The sequence below is a fragment of the Alosa sapidissima genome, chromosome 13, assembly GCF_018492685.1.
Source record: "Alosa sapidissima isolate fAloSap1 chromosome 13, fAloSap1.pri, whole genome shotgun sequence".
Taxonomy (NCBI): domain Eukaryota; kingdom Metazoa; phylum Chordata; class Actinopteri; order Clupeiformes; family Clupeidae; genus Alosa; species Alosa sapidissima.
The window spans coordinates 16,062,214-16,079,637 of NC_055969.1; the positions used below are offsets into that span (position 1 = coordinate 16,062,214).

General features: G+C 42.3%; 1 protein-coding gene across 1 annotated transcript in view; it reads left to right on the forward strand.

Annotated features, from left to right (window-relative positions):
• The first annotated feature begins 925 nt into the window (after positions 1–925).
• The window catches only part of LOC121680371 (alpha-2,8-sialyltransferase 8E-like), a 40,830-nt gene continuing 24,331 nt past the window's right edge, over positions 926–17,424 (forward strand). Inside the window, exon 1 of the mRNA XM_042059730.1 lies at positions 926–1,085. The gene's annotated coding sequence lies outside the window, so the exon portion shown is untranslated. The remainder of the gene's footprint in view (positions 1,086–17,424) is intronic.

Sequence of the window (17,424 nt, forward strand, 5' to 3'; positions counted from 1 at the left end):
CAAGTTGTCAATGGTTATTTATGCAAGCTTGTGTAGCCTAAACCAGACATACCTAGGCCTAGCCAAATGTATCCTGGCTGTAGATAAAGCAGGGTATGAATTTCCCAATATTTTGCCAGATTTATAGTGGTTTACTGCGGTTTAATATGAATTGAAATACCATTGAAATCGCATTGATCTTTAGTTTGGTTGTAATTTCAACATTGTTTCAATATTTATTTTAATTGAAATACAATTGAAATTCCGCTGGTCTATAGTTAATAAATCAACATTGTTTCAATATTAACTGAGGGTGCAAACTGATGTTAAATCAACATCGAAATCCGACATTGATTCAATGATTTATGGTTGACAATGTAATGTTGATTCTACATAGTTTCAATGCCCGTCTGCTATCTGGGCTAGCTCAGTCATTATGTTATACCACATCGCTCTCCATTAGAAGTGCAATGAGCTGCATTGAGCATAATAAACTGCATTTTGAATTCCAAATCCATATTTCTAGATATTTTGGTAAAAGTAATATAATAGTAGTGTAATGCCTTACAATTCAGATACAGTAATATTATAATGTAACAAATTACTTTGAAATGACAGTAATGAGTAATACATAATACATTAAGATTTTGAAGTAACTTGCCCAACACTGATGACAACCATCACTTTCTATGTGTGTGTATGTGTGTGTGTGGAGGGTTAATCAAATTCTATGATTGACACTGATGTGAATGATCTCACAAATTACACAAACCAAATCAAATTTTAAAAAATCGCAAAAGTATCGAAATCGAGATTCTTCGCTTAGTATTGGTATTGAAACAATAATGTTGGTATTGTGACAACAGGAGTTGGGGATGTGTCTCACCAAAGCTGAGACCAAACCTACGCCCTAATGACAGCGGGAATGTCAATGCACATTCAGATCGGAAGAGCACCGCGACTTGCCAGTAGCGGAGAGCGCTCTTTCTCAAAACCGGGACTCGAAAAGATCCAATGAGCCAACGCAGATTGAAACAACTGTCTGATGTCCATTTATATTCTGCACGAATTTGATTTGAAAAAACAATGAAGAAAAACTTCTAAAGGTAGGCTAGGAATAGGCTATTGCATTTCTAAAACTGATAGTTCCAGTCCTTGATTGTGATTGGCTGAATCGCGTAAAATGCAGCATAAACATAGGCTACACCTTGACCGCATTTCGTTTTACTGCGCTACCATAACTTGATACAAAAGTTAAAGTAGCTGCGTCTCGACGTTTCTTTGCAACCATTCAGATAGAGGAAATGTAGGCTATTTCTTGGCGGAAGAGTGAATATCTATGAATAAATAGGTTCCATTTCTAGTTGCTGTGCTTTTACTTTATGAAACGTTGCCAGGTAATACTAACAGTTTTAGAAAAGCAATAAAGCCACTCGAGCCCGTATTACACTGATTCTAGCTACAATGTTGGTTGTTGCTGTAAGGAAGTTGTCTGCACGGATGTCTTGTCTGTGAGTAGTCTATTTGGTGGTTCAATTGCTGCATTTTAGGATGCTGCCTGATGTAAGTAGGTCTAGGCCAGTTGTTGCTTGTCTTATGTGTGAGTAGTTGGTGGTTCAATTGCTGTTCTTTAAGGATGCTGCCTAGTGTGAATAGGCCTGTTTGGTGTTAAGCTGTTGCTGTACCAACATTACAATGATGTAGTATGAGTATCTGGTGGTATGTTATAAATAAATGTTATAAATGGCTTTATATAGGCCATTTTGTGGGAGGGGGGCCTCACAGAAAATGTAGCCTAGGGGTCCATGACCACCTTAATCCGCCCCTGATGGCTGCCATTCATTTTTTACACTCCATTACACTCCACTATAAGCCTACAAAAGTGCTATTAGGGCCTAATGAAAAGCAAGCAGTTAGAATTTTTATTTATTTCAGCTCCTTACAGCAGCCTACATAGGCCTTGGTGTGCTATGTCTTATAGCTATATTTGCTAGGCCTTAGGTCTGTCACTATGTCTTTATTCATTGCAAAAGTAGCAAAAGTAGCAAAAGTAAAAGTAGGAAGAAAAATAAAAACTGAAGTAAAGTACAGATATCCCCATTCATACTTAAATACTGCACTTAAGTATTTCTACTTCTATTGTTATTTCTTCTACTTCTAAAGTATCTTCTAGCCTACTTTATTTCTCTAACATCTCTGCTCATTATGCAGCCCATAATCAGTTGGGTGAACATCTAGTCCTTCTAGTTGCAGAGGTCACAGCTGCTAGGCTAGCGCAATTATGTGTTAGCCTGGGACGGTATGGATGCCCCCCCCCCCCCCCCCCCCCCCAAATAAATAAATAAATAAATAAATCTGATTACGAGTTATGAATCTATGAATTTTGTGCCGCCATCAGCCATCACAGCCAATTAAACTTTAGACAGCCGCAGCAACTTCAAAGATCACTGGACCAAATCCTTCAGACATAAAAGAAATAAGCAGTTTATCAACAAGGCTATCACGATTTTAGAACTGTTACATTCATGACGCTTATGATAATGTTACAACAGTAGGCTACCGCAAGTTTTGGCTGCGTCAGGTTGTAACAAAGGTAGGTCCTGCTAGCCTAGGCCTACATGTCGCTGTTAAGTTAAATTCTTAACAAACTAGAACATATTTTTTTAATTCTTTCATGGAGTAAACATGTATGACTCCTTTCTGGCCAAATTTCACAGCTTTCACGTTTAACAGCTTTATGTAAATCAAGTTTGAACGGAGAGAATAGAAAAGTGTTAAGACTGTGCCAGTTCTCCCCTACTCTCGCATACATGGATTTCTATGCAACGTCACGAAAACATGCGTGCGCAACTATGAGGCAGAAAGCACCATAGAACAGCATAGAGCAGTGCTGTCCATGAAAAGAATAAAATTAGTTTTTGTGCTGAAAACGGCACCAATTCGAAATCACGATGGTTAGAGAATGTTCAATATGTTCAATATCCCTAACGGAATGCATGTCTTCGCCAAAAATGACAAAATACGATGTTATATTAATAATGCAAATGAACGGCAAACTCTGAAATATTGTCTGAAATGAGATGTTATTATCATTGAGACAACAGGGGTATACAAAAATTCAGATTGTAGCTTACTATTTAGCAGCCGACTATAAGTTTATAACGTTGTGGACGGCCACCAAGCGTCTTCTGCCCCATGTGCGTGCATCTAGTTTTGTTAGTAAACTGGAAACCCGTGTATAGGCTAGGCCTACTAAACAAATGAAATGTTGGAACATTGCGCTCCCCAACACAAACGCGAAAGGTCGGGTTTGCATCATCTTTTGATGATAAGTTTTGTTTGTTTTGTTTTGAAAACGGAAGGTTAGCCTACTTAATGTAACTGTGGTTCTCTGAGAATCAATGTCATAAGATGGTTCATCACATTTCACATCACAACATTACATACGTGCACACATCATGTGCAGGCATAGTGGGATTCGACTTCATGTACCCGCCTGCAGACGTCTTAAACTGACTGCATAACGTGATTATTTCTGAGATTCTGCTATGTTTTCAACCCGGAATTGTACATATGTCATGGTTGAAAACGTATTAGAATCTCAGAAATAATCACGTTATGCAGCCAGTTTAAGACCTCTGCAGGCGGGTACATGAATGTTTCACAGAATTTTTTTTTTTTTTTTGCGGTGATGACTGTGACAAGCTCAGACCTGCGGTAGGCGTCACGTGACCGCGGTATTGCGGTAATATTCCGTCCCAGCTCTACCCCAGCTCTGGAGCGGAGCGCTCTAGAATCTTTGACTAAGAGTGAGCAGAGAGGGTTAAAGCAGAGCGGAGCAATCAAGGATCTTTGGAGTGAGTGAGTCTTCGTTGCTATGGATGACGTTATTACTCATGCACGAGCTTGACTGAAGTGACCACCTTGATTGGCTGATGATTGTAACGCGGGCATGATTCCAAACACCTCCCTTACGATGATGAGTGACAGGTGACAGGTCTGAGAATGCGTGCGCTACACAAGGACGGAAGATGATGAATAACTGAATAAAAAGGCCTAGCCTAAATTAATCAAGAGTAAGGCAAAGCAAATAGCCTAGTAGCCTAATGAAACATAGGGATTGATGTAGTATCTTTGTAACATTATTAAATTAATCTGTTACTATGCCTACGTTTGCAAAAGAGAACATTTTAATTTGATTCACAATAATGTTACATTTAATTTACATGTTGACAATGAGTAGCCTAGTTTTGGTTGTTGTCGGTGGCGTTATTGCCTGTTAGTTATTGCCTACAGTGCAAAATTGCTTCCTCACGATTGGAAGCTCCTGTAGCCGCAGGATTTCAAAACATGGTGAAATGCCACAAAACTGGTTTGTGAATAGGTCTGTGAGTTAGGAGTCCTTTCGACTTCTTTTAAGCTGTCACAGAGGTGGGAAGGTGTGATTTGTTGGGGGCAGGGCCGGATTAACTGGGCACAAATGTCTGATGGCCCCCCCTGCCCCCCAGCCAACGTGAATCAGGTGGTCAGTTAATAGGCCTATATCGTGAAGATTTTTCTTGCCATCTAAGGCATGAGCGCATCTGTGAGGCCAAGCCTCACCAAGTAGCCCGTTTGTTTACAACTAACATTACATTTAATTAAACTGCTTATAGGCAATGCCGAAATAGTTGTCAACATTTTGAATATTAGTGTCGGGTAAATTAGGAAATGTTCTCAAAGTAGCCTTATGGCTGGAAGCTGCTTGGGATCCCCCCCTGTCAAGCAATATAACCATACAAACGCGCGGCACTCATTGTTTCAATGAGGCAGGGCATGCCCAATGAAAATAAATTAACACAACACAGACCCCGCTTCTCTCGCCTCAGTCACTGAAATGAACGAAACACAGAACCTGCTTCTCTCACGGCAGTCACTGACAGTAGCCTAGAATAAATGCATGGGGAAGAACACTTCCCCATGACAAAGACATCGTAAAACACTGAAAGTTAATATTTTGTCACTAGCAACATACATCTGTCCTTTGTCAAATGTGTTACGTTCCAAGTAGCCTAGTGCGTAATTCTGCTTCATAAAGTTGAACAAATACATTTGCTTATTTCACAGAAAAATATAAATAGCCAGTTTAGGGTCTACAGTGCAGAGTTGGTAAATTATGGTAGGCCAACTTGGAGTGAACATACAAACAGGGGAAATTCTTTCTCTAGTAGCTGAGTAGCCTGATGGTAGGCAGGTGCACACGTAGACATACGGCCGAACATGCAAGCGCCAATGAATCGTGCTCTCACGACAATCACTCCATTAAACTTAAATAGGTTAACATCACTTTAAGTTCGCCTTCAAGCAAGGAAAACGATGATTTGAAGACATCTGTTTCGTTGGAAGGGCAAGGGGGTAGCAACAGGGCAACACAAAGACAGGCCCGATGGCAGGGCTAATGTTATGAGAGTATTAAAATATGGGATATTCTACGGGAATACATTAAAACGACAAGACAGTGGGGGGAAAGTTAAAATAAGTGATAAACACGGAAAAAGTTGGCATGCATTGTTTCGGTCCCCGTGCACAGGGATTATTTGTCATATTATTAATCAGATATGATTATTTGTGAAATTGTGCAAACAGGTGCAACACATTTGAAAAGGAAGGACTGGTAGCATGCAAGCTCCCGGGAAAGATTGATTTAAGTGTGTCTTTGTGGCGCAAGCGCGGGCGGAAGACAGCGACAATTGGCAGTGGAGGGTCATGTCTTTTTTGACAATTCTGTCGGAGGGTCATTGAACCATTTCTAGCAGGCAAGGGAGGGTCATGCAACTTTTGACTGAAGCACTCAAAATTCCTCCGGTGGCCCCTTCAATAAATAACGATCAGTCCCTAGATTGCTGCTGGGCTATATGTCTTGGTTCATGTCTGTTAACAACTCATTGCTGTCAAACGCATATCTTGCGGTTGCATCCATTACAAACAAACATGCATGTGAACGTCTAGGATTGGGGAGAGCACTAAATGCTCTACTAAATAAGCACGAAGTCAAACCTTTAAATGAAAAACACTCTTTAATAATCAAAAAAATAAACCGCTAATGAAGTAAACTTGTGACCATCAAAAATCGTTTATCGCCTGTAACTCTGTAATAACAGGACGTAACAGGAAGGCATTTGGCTGAGCAATGGAGGTTAATATGCTCTATATTTTGTCCAAATGATGTCTGTCTATCATCGTTGCACTCGGAGAAAACCAGAATGTTTAATTTGTCCTGCGTTTCTTCTACGGCTGCAAACGGGATTCACTCGCCGTTAACCAAATATTTCTTTGGGCAGGGCAGGCATATTTCTGGCTATTAAATTATTTCTAAACCAGTCTGCTAAAGTCTGTAGTTAAGTCTGTGTAGGGTTTTCCAGGCTCCATTTCTTTTTACGAGACACCCTGCTCACTTTAGACATCTGCTGGTTGTTTGGGTTGTTGCAGCGTCGTTGCAGCGTCACTGGAAAAATACAAATTAAAGTCGTGTGATACCGCGTGATCCCGCGCGGCGGACCGCAAGGGAAGCTGGCCAAATCGAAGTACTGCCCACTGTATGCCCTAAGCATTTGACCTACAACCATTTTTGACATGTCCCACCCATGCATGTATGGCTATTATTCACAGGCCTGTGCCGTTTAAAAAAAAAAAAAAAACATAGTCCAGTATTTCTTTTGAAATTGAAATGAAGTTGTATGGACTGGACTATGTTTTTCTTTTTTTTAAACGGCGACGAAATTGTGAATTTCCAGAGCACACTTGGCAATCGACTCCTACGGACTTTCCCCTTAAGATGGCAGCAAAGATGGCAACATTTCCGGAAAGGTACTGGCTTGATGAAATTCATTCTGGACTCTCTATTCGACCACATAAAGACCTCGGGATACTTCGGTTTGGCTTTAGGGACCCTCTACTCACTACCACGTAAGTGCAATGTTGTTTGGAACTGTAGAAGAGGTATAAAAATAGCGTTTTGTAGCGGCGAAATAATATGCCCTTCTCACTTCCACGCTAACGAGCTTTGACTAAAATCGGTAACATCGAACTTTCTCAAAACACATCCGAATGACATGATTTGGATGTCAACTCAACGTATGTACTCCCAATCATCCGTAAATCGATCTAAAGTGCATTTTACTCCGGATAATTCCTTTAAGGAGCTTTTGCAACATCCTTCTCTCAACAACTAACTCTAGGGGTTCAAGTGTACTTCCAATTACAGAGCCAGCTCTTTTAATCAACTTGTTGAGTTTTTTGGTGTCATTTGCCTTGATACTGGTAACCCAGCAGATGGCTGCAAAGAAAATGGTACTAGAAACAGCAGACTGGTTAAGCTTCCTCAAGAAGTATAGTCTGCTCTGTCCCTTCCTATAAACAGCCTCAGTGTTGCACTTCCAGTCCAGTTTGTTATCCAGATGTACACCCAGATCCACTACCTCCACCTCTTCCCCCATGATGGAGACAGTGTTCAACTTTGTCCTAGCCCTCCTAAAGTCTACTACCATCTCTTTGGTCTTGGCCACATTTAAGAGTAGGTGGTTGTTTCCACACCATGCCACAAAGCTGTTCACCAGTTCTCTATACTCAGTATCCTCCCCCATCCTTCACACACCCTACAACTGCAGAGTCATCAGAGTATTTCTGCAGATGACAGGTTGCAGAGTTGTACTGAAAGTCCGAGGTGTATAATGTGAAGAGGAAAGGAGAGAGTACAGTCCCCTGCGGTGCTCCTGTGCTGCTAACCACCTTCTCGGACACACATCCTCCCATCCGTACAAACTGTGGTCTTTCCGTCAGGTAATCAACAATCCATGATGTTATGGATGTCTCCACCTGCATCCTTTGTAGCTTCTCTCTCAGCAAAACAGGTTGTATGGTGTTGAAGGCACTGGAGAAGTCGAAGAACATTATTCTCACTGCACTACCAGCTTCATCCAGGTGGTTGTGGGCTCGCTAAAGCAGGTAGATGATGGCATCTTCAACACCAACCTCACGTTGATTGGCAAATTGCAGTGGGTCCATTGAGGTGGTCACCTGAGGTCTGAGGTGTGCCAACACCAATCTCTCCAGCACTTTCATGCAGTGTGATGTTAATGCCACTGGTCTGTAATCATTGAGGACTGATGGAGAAGACTTCTTGGGTACTGGAACAAGGCATGATGTTTTCCACAGCACTGGAACCTTCATCTGACACAGGCTGTGTTGAATAGGCACTGTAGAATCCCACATAGCTGTTCTGCACAGGCCTTCAGGACCCTGGGGCTTATGCCATCTGGGCCTGCAGCTTTGCTCTCACACAGACTCTCCAGCTGCCTCTTTACCTGGCTCTTGGAAACATACAGGCTGATAGGGGAGGTAGAGGAGGGCCCTGTATTTCCTAAAGCAGAGGAGGTTGCTAATGGCGCTGTGTTGCAGTCCATGGTGGTGATCGAGAGGGTCGAGGAGGTTTGAGGATGCAGCTGAAGGGGTGGTGGATTTGAGGGGCAGGGGGAAGCAGTGGGTCCTGTGCTGAACCTGTTAAAAAACACATTCAGCTTGTTGGCTTAGTTCAGGTTTCCCTCAGCCTCAGCCCCTTTCGCTTTGAACCCAGTGATGGTCTTCATTCCCAACCACACATCCTTCATGTTGTTTTGCTGGAGTTTATTCTCCAGCTTCCTCCTATATGCCTCTTTGCTCTCCCTCAGCTTTATTTTCAGTTCCTTCTGCACACTCCTCAGTAGCTCTCTGTTCCCATCCCTGAAGGCCCTCTTCTTTCTGTTAAGCACTGTTTAGGTCCCTGGTTATCCATGGCTTGTTGTTAGGGAAGCACTGCACTGTCCTGGTAGGCACGATGTTATCCACACAGAAATTGATGTACTCAGTTATGCAATCAGTCATGGAATTGATGTCATCACCATGGGGCTTGAGTACATCCCAATCTGTAGCCTCAAAACAACCTTGAAGTGTTTCAGTCACTACCTGAGACCACTCCCTAACAGTCTGTGTGATCACAGGCTGTTCCTTAACAACAGGTGTATATGTTGGGGTAAGATAAACCAGGCTATGGTCAGATCTACCCAGTGGAGGAAGGGCAGTGAAGCTGTAGGCACCCTTAGTGTTTGCATAAAGCAAGTCCAGTGTTTTATTCTCTCTAGTATGGCAGTTAACATATTGCTGAAAAGTTGGTAGTGTTGCAGAGAGAGAAGCATGATTAAAATCCCCCACAAAATATATATTGCATTGGGTATTATCAATAAGGGTGTACATCCAATACCTTCAGGCCTGTGAGCACAGGAGGGTAAGTGGGATCTGTCCCAACTTATGTTTTATAATTTGTTTTTCCCCCCAACATAATATATTAATATATAATATGTTATGGGGTGGGGTGGGACATGTTAAACATGTTTTTAGTTTGAATCCTGATTGTATAAGCTTTCAAGAAAATATATGGTTTATGAGGTCTTATCTGTTACATCTATGGTGCTGGGCTAAATGTTGTCAGCCATACCCCCAATTTGCCAATGGCCAATTTATTATTATGGACTGCATAATAATGAGAAGGTGAGACATACCTCATGTCATATCACATCACATCCTGAGGGTATAAGCTTTCAGGAAATATATTATTTATATGGTAGAATCAGTTTAGAGACCAAAATGTACTGGTGTACTGGTACTGGTTGTACACTTTTGCCTACATCCAAAAAATCCCATTCATTTTAATGGGACATCTACATTTCCCATTACTCTAATTGGAGAGTAACTTCTTGATAAGCTTACTTGGCCCTTGAACCAAAATTGTTCTATAGACCCCTATCTTCCATTTGGAAATGAAATTGAAACTTTTGCATCAATTTGAAATGACTAAGTGCCTAGGCACCCCACTATCTCGATTTGTCTGTCATCACTATCCCAACAGAGAATGCACTTTTCGTTTGAGCCACTGAATCATGTATATGCTGATAGCCTAATAGCGTGAGATGACATGTCTTGCTCAGAGTTTTACAGTGCATCAGTGCAAGATAAGCAACTAGGCTAGTTTACTGCAGAGACAGAAAAAAACAGATATAGAGATAACAGAGATAAAATCTGGCTTCACCAAATTTAGAACTGTGCTTCCTGAGATGTAAATCAGGTTTAGAGGCCAAGTATACTTGCATATACAAGGAATTTGTTCTCTGCATTTATCCCATCCGTGAATTAGTGAAACACACAGAGCACACAGTGAACACAGCGAAGTGAAGCACACACTAATAATATGATGTGGGCATGGGAGAGCAGTGCTCAACCACTTCCCTCGCCCACATTTTTCCTACTGGTCGTGGATCGAACCAGCAACCCCAGATCAGGTCAATGGACAGCTGAAGAAACTCCGACCTAGGAAGGCAGCCGGGCCGGACAGACTGTGTCCAAGGCTGCTTAAGGTCTGTGCTGCTGAACTGGGGGAGCCACTGAAGCACATTTTCAACCTGATTCTCCGTCTCGGACGAGTACCAACACTGTGGAAGACATCATGTCTCACCCCTGTCCCTAAGAAGTCACACCCAATGGAGCTTAATGATTACAGGCCTGTCGCTCTAACATCACACATGATGAAGACAATGGAGCGACTGGTCCTGCGCACTGGTACCTGGTACGCCATGCACTAGACCCGCTACAGTTTGCATACCAGGAGAAAGTGGGCGTGGACAATGCCATCACTTATCTCCTACACAGGACACATTCTGACCTAGACAAGGGGGAAAGTGCTGTGAGAATCATGTTCTTTGATTTCTCAAGTGCTTTTAACACCATCCAACCCCTCAGACTGAGAGACAAGCTCTTGAAAATGGGTGTGGACGCTCACCTGGTATCCTGGATTACAGATTACCTGACCGTGCGGCCACAGTTTGTGAGACTGAAGAACTGTCTCTCTGACACTGTGATCAGCAGCACCAGAGCTCCACAGGGAACTGTGCTCTCGCCAGTCCTGTTTACCCTGTACACATCTGACTTCTGTTACATCACTGAGTCATGCCACATGCAGAAGTTCTCTGATGATACTGTAATTGTGGGGTGTATCAGGGACGAACAAGAGGAGTACAGGAGCCTGGAGGACTTTGTGCAATGGTGCAAACTAAACCACCTTCCACTCAACACTTCAAAGACCAAGTAGATGGTGGTGGATTTCCACAGGTCAAAGCCCACTCTGCTACCAGTCTCCATTGATGGGGTCAATGTGGAGGTGGTAAACACCTACAAGTATATGGGCTTACAACTGGACAATAAACTGGACTGGTCAGCCAATACTGAAGCACTCTACAAGAAAGGGCAGGGCAGACTGTACCAGAGACTTTCTAATGTGGAGATACAGCACTCAAAAAATCCTCCATAGAAATGCATGGGGCTAGTTTGTAACGCCGTTGTCTACACATATCCCACTCCTTCCTCGGCAAAACGTCGACATGTGAATACATTGAGCCAATCATGTGGTGTGTTGTGAAGACATCGTGCCAATCATGTGTTGTGAACTCGCCGCTAGAGCAAGATTGGTGTCGTAAAGCCTTGCGCACATGCATTTCTGCCGAATAGGATGCCCGATGAGTGCCCAAAAAGCATTGCAATATGGCCGCCGAGTGGAGGGACTTGCCTAAAAGGACTTTGGCTGTACTTCCTGAGGAGGTTGTGGTCCTTCAATGTCTGCAGTAAGCTCCTCAGGATGTTTTACCAGTCTGTTGTTGCCAGAGTCCTCTTCTATGCTGTGGTAGGCTGGGGAAGAAGCACAAAGAAGAAGGATGCTGGGCGACTAGATAGGCTGGTAAGGAAAGCTGGCTCTGTCGTGGGAGCCGAACTGGAGTGCATCACTTCAATATCGGATTAAAAAAAACCCTGAACAAACTGATTAGCATCTTGAACAATGAATGTCATCCACTCCAAAGCACTATTGTGAAGCAGAAGAGCCTGATCAGCTGAAGACTTCGCTCACTGTCATGCACAACTGACAGACTGAGGAAGTAATTTGTCCCCAGGGCCATTGAACTGTTCAACGCTTCACTTAAGGGTAGAGGAGGGATAGACTTCTCTGCATAGTCTGTTTACATGCTATATTAGCACATTTGCACAACCCCTCCCTCCTGGACTGTGGCCGTACTTGATGCTTAATTACCTTATAATCAATACTTGGCTGTAACCCTTTTACCTCAACCTGTTCTTGCACTGACATAGTTGTGTGTATATTATCTTGTCTACATTATGCATTATTCTCTTATTGTCCATATTACTATCCCCACCCTTTCAACTGTATATTGCACCTTGCTTGTGTCTGTTGAGGGGTCCACGACCATCATGGCACCCTTGACAGGGACAACAAGGAAGCAATCATCCTCAGCTGCACTCTGAATTACAGGCTCAGTCCCTGCCCTGTCATGCTTTGATCATCCTTAAGCACACTGTTGATATTTGATTTAGTTTATATAGTATATTTAGTATTTCAGTATCATGTTTATATTCTACTGTCTCTATTGTACAGTGGAGTTTTTCTATATGTATGTATGTATGTACTTTTTCTGCTGTAAGTGCATGTTGTGTGTGATGTCTGGATGCTACTGAGACCTTGAATTTCCATTTGGGGATCAATAGTATCTATCTATCTATCTATCTATCTATCTATATATTTCAAAATAAAATACAAAATACAGTAACCATATTATCTATCAAAATAAAATACTGTATTTTTGTATTTTGAAAATACTCAAAATACTTTTTTCAAGGAACTATGGAAGCACTGCAAAAAAGCTTTTTTTATCCCAAACATTTAGCATATTGAAAATATATAGTAAAAAACAATTTGGCCCCTGTGATACCAAATAGTATACCGTATGCAAGTTCATGTAGTGTGATCAGAATTAAGAATAGCACACAAATGTAAATGTATTAAGAATAATACATTTACATTTGTGACCAGGCATGGCAAAACCAGGCTCAAGTTGCGAAAAACGACTTTAAAGTTTTTTTCTTCCAAAATTAGTTATTTTCGTTTTTTTGCAGAATGTGCAAGTTGAAGTCCTAAAGAAGCAATTCCATGTTTCAGATAACAGCATTGGTTGCTTTAAAAGTGTATATTTTGTCTTTGAAAATGGTTAAGTTTCAGGAAGTAAACCAGTGTTTGAATTGGGCATGACTATTAGCGCTCTTTTGTTTTGTTGGCCAATCAGCTGTATGCTAGAAGTAACCTCATGGCTACTTACTGAACCAGCATGCTGTTTGTTTACAATTGGAATGGAGATGGACAAAGCACAGCGGATTGCAGATGACCTGAATCTGATGATGAAGGCGAGTTCATTACATTGGAGAACATCCCCAGGCGCGCGGGAACCTATTTTTGACCAGGGGTGCTGAATAACAAAAATAATGGATGTCCGACGATTTCTCACCCCCCCCAGCGAGAAGTTTTAGAAAAGTCCTGGGCAGCCACAAATTCCAATGTTCCGCTACAGCACTCCGAGTCCACTGCGCCCACCCTAACCTCACAGAAGCGCTTGACATCGTTAGCCTATTTCAGTATAGCTAAGGAAAATTACTTTTCTGATCGTCAAAACCACACCAGAGATGTTAGGCTTTAAATATAGGCTAATAATCAGGCTGCAATGATCTCGCAAATAATTTCTGAATAGCCTAAAGTGTGTCGTCTCCACAGCAAGTATGTGCCCTAATAATTTCTATCTTAGCGACTAGATAGTGAATGATTTCACTAGCTATGCATTTATTATTTTTGCAAAACTGTAAAGGCCCATTCACACCAAGAACGATAACGATAGCTATAAATAAACATCGTTCTCGTTAATATGAATGACTACGTTCACACATAAACTATAACGATAACGACATGAAGAACGATATCTTGGGGATCAGCCAATCAGAACCCATTGAATTTTAACCGTCACATTCATTAACACAAGAAGAGACTTTGTTTATAGTTGTTCAGTGTGAACGCTTTTATCGTTATGGTTATAGTTATTGTTATCGTTTTTGGTGTGAATAGGCCTTTAAACACAATTAAAGTTTCTTTCAGCTTATCCATGTTTTTTTTTGAACGTGTAAATCGCATAGAATATGTAGGCCTATATCAACCATAGGCCTACACACTTGATCGCTATCACATAGATCAGTGTTTCTCAAACTTTTTCAGACCAAGGACCACTTAACCAATGAAAAAAAACCTCACGGACCACCTAGCTAAAAAAAAAAGAAGAGTAGACGTACTTCAACAGTATATTACACAATAGGCCTCACCTTGCTTATTGTCAGAGGATTCATATGATTTAAACTGGCGTAGCATACATAGGCATGTTGCAGAACTGTTTGAATTTACATACAAGTTGGTTCAATATTGCAAACAACTCATCTATATTATATTTTACCCTGTCTGCTTGCGGACCACTTGGGATAGCTTGCGGACCACTAGTGGTCCCCGGACCACACTTTGAGAAACACTGACATAGATGAAACCACGCTACGGTTCTTACAGTAACTGACTCACGTTCACGTTGATCTCTATAACTGTTACTTTTTAGTAGCCTATATTCGAACCTATCCATAACCCTTTTTTGCTATTTGACTCATCATTTCACATACAAAGATATAAATAATGTCAGACAGCGAATTAGTAATTATTTAAAAATATATATAATATTTTTTTTAAATCTATCTCCTGCCAGCAGGGGGTGCTGCAGCACCCTCAGCACCCCCCTTCCCGCACCCTTGAACATCCCTAATCTAGAGCTGACCTTAGCCAATGATAATTACAACGAGGAAGAATCCTAGATCGTAAGATATCAGATGCTATTTCCACAGTTACATTTGACGGGGATAAAGTTTGTGTGTTAGAAACGTTATCCATTGCTACTAGCATCCGTGAGTGTAACGGATGCCAGCTATCTTAGCTGTGCTTGTAGAACGTTGGTAAACCTCACTCCCCGACGCCTCAAGAGTGCTGCTGGCATGCGAGCCAGAAGCCTGGGCTATTGGTTCAATTGTTAGCGCGCTCGCCTCCCGATCCGAGGTGCTGCTGTTCGCGGGTTCGAGTCCGGGCATGTGCATGGCTGAATCGCGCAGGTTCAACACAACGCAGGTTACATAAGCACACGACGGGAAAAAAAAGAAAAGAAAACGTCAAAACCGACCAATCCATGGCCATGCCAATTACTGCCATCCCTTGCTGTGATCCTCAGTCTAGCCCTTGTTTATATAGCTCAGCCCAGAGCCATAGGCTCTCTATGGCTCTGGCTCAGCCATCACCTCCTTGTAAAGACTGCGCTGTTCCAGGACCTCAGGACTGTAGTCTTCATAGATCCCAATGGGTCTACCATTGTACCGCAGCTCCCCCTCCTCCTACGGGCTTCAAGGACCACCTTCTCCTTCACCTTGTAGTTGTGAAAGCGGATGATGACAGGTCTGGGTTTCTCACTTGACTTTGGTTTGAGTGCAAGAGACCTATGGGCAGAGGTCCAGCTCAGGTGGAGAAGGCAGGATGTCATCGCCTATGACTGTATGCAAGAGCTCGGAGAAAAACGTTGTAGGACGTCCACCCTCAATAGATTCAGGTAGGCTGATTATTCTAATGTTATTCCTGCGGCTACGTGATTCAAGGTCAGCCGTTTTAGCCCTCAACTTGGCGTTGCTGTCTGTAAGCGCAGCACAGGTTGATTCGAGCCCCCGTATGCGTTCATCAAAGTCATCCATGGCAGAGTCAATACATGTAAGTCGTTGGTCATGATCAGTAACCTTAGCCTGTACCCGATTGTTCAGTTTTTGCATCTACTCCATACACAGCCGGAACCGGAACCTCCAATCTTGCTCATCTTTACTTGCGTACGACTTCACACCAGAGCTGATGCTTCAGCAATAGCCGTCACTGAAATGCTATGAGTTTCGTTGAACACAGCTGTTCTCACATTAGCTGATTGCGATAAACGTAAACCATTGTTGCCTAATTACCAATTATTCATTACACTTGTGTGTAGTATCTACTTTTTTTAGTGTGCCCACACTCCACTCACATCTACATTATATACTGTATATATATATATATATATATATATATATATATATATATATATATATATATATATATATGTGTGTGTGTTGTGAGACTGCTCAAACTACACAACAAATCGGACAGACCAGATTCCAATGTTTGTTGGATCAAACTGATTGTGAGCTAAAATAGCAGTGCTATAAGTCAGCACCAATTTGAGGCTCCTTGCATCATTTTGTGCTTTTATGACGTCATCACATAGAGAGTATTTTGCAGTATTTTTACAATACAAAAATACACAAGTATTTTCATACAAAATACAGAGCCATTTTCTTCAACCCAATAAAATACAAATGACAAAATACTATTTTATATTTGAAATACATATTACATGTATCAGAAATACTACCCATCCCTGGGAATAGGAAGATTACATCTTTAGAGTTGACCATACGATGACATACTTAGGTAGCCTAGAAATCTAGACGCACCCTAGCAGCAGCAAATTACATTTGCTTCCAGGGCTAGTCTAGCAACTCTCCGTTGGCTTGTGAGCTCAAAAAATTAAACTTCTATCAGGCCAATCAAATCGTGTATAGAGTCGTTAGGCGGGCTTAACATAATGATTGATGGCATAGTTGCAACGGTTTGGCTTGAATTCCCTGCTACTTGAAAACAAAGAAGATGGATGTTGCTGTTTGCCAACAGTGTGACACGAGTTAAGCTTGTTTTAAGTTGGCAAAAGTTTGAACTAGCCAACAAGCTCCGCTGGTGGGAAAACGCATGGGGCTCAGCGCTGTCCTATTGCGTGCAGAGGGAATTTGAAAGACAACCGATTATCCCGCCCCTCGGACTAAGTACTGCGAACGGTGAGTGCCCAGACCCTACATTTTAATGTGGGTCTGGCTCGTCAGGCTAATACTTAGGTTAACTTTTCACCAAAATGGCCAGCAGCGGCACTGTGTAGCCTATCTTGACATGTCTTTAAGTGTGGGCTCTCTGTTGATTTTAATGAGTAGGCCTAAACCTAAAGTTACAGCAGATGGGCAGGGCGCGGGCGAACTGTAGCTCGATCCCGTTCTCTAGTGTGCGGAGAACACATTGTGAGCTTGTGCACTTCCGCCATTCTGCAATGTCGTTCGTTAGACACGGCAGCTGTGGGCTTACTCTGGGCCGACACTCTCAAGGCGGGGCATCCACTGCCACCGAGCCTGGGGACGGGTGTGTGCAGGCCGCAGCGCTGCGGCAGTGACGAGTGGCCACCATCGCTGCTGGGGCGACGGGTGAGCTGCGAGTCATTATGGTTGATCATTTTTCATTTATTTTTATTTATTTATTTTAGACGTGCAACGGGAACACACTGGCAAGCCGACTGAAATTGAGGAAAGACCCCTAGCTTATTTAGCGGGGGGCTCGCCATTCTCCAAAGG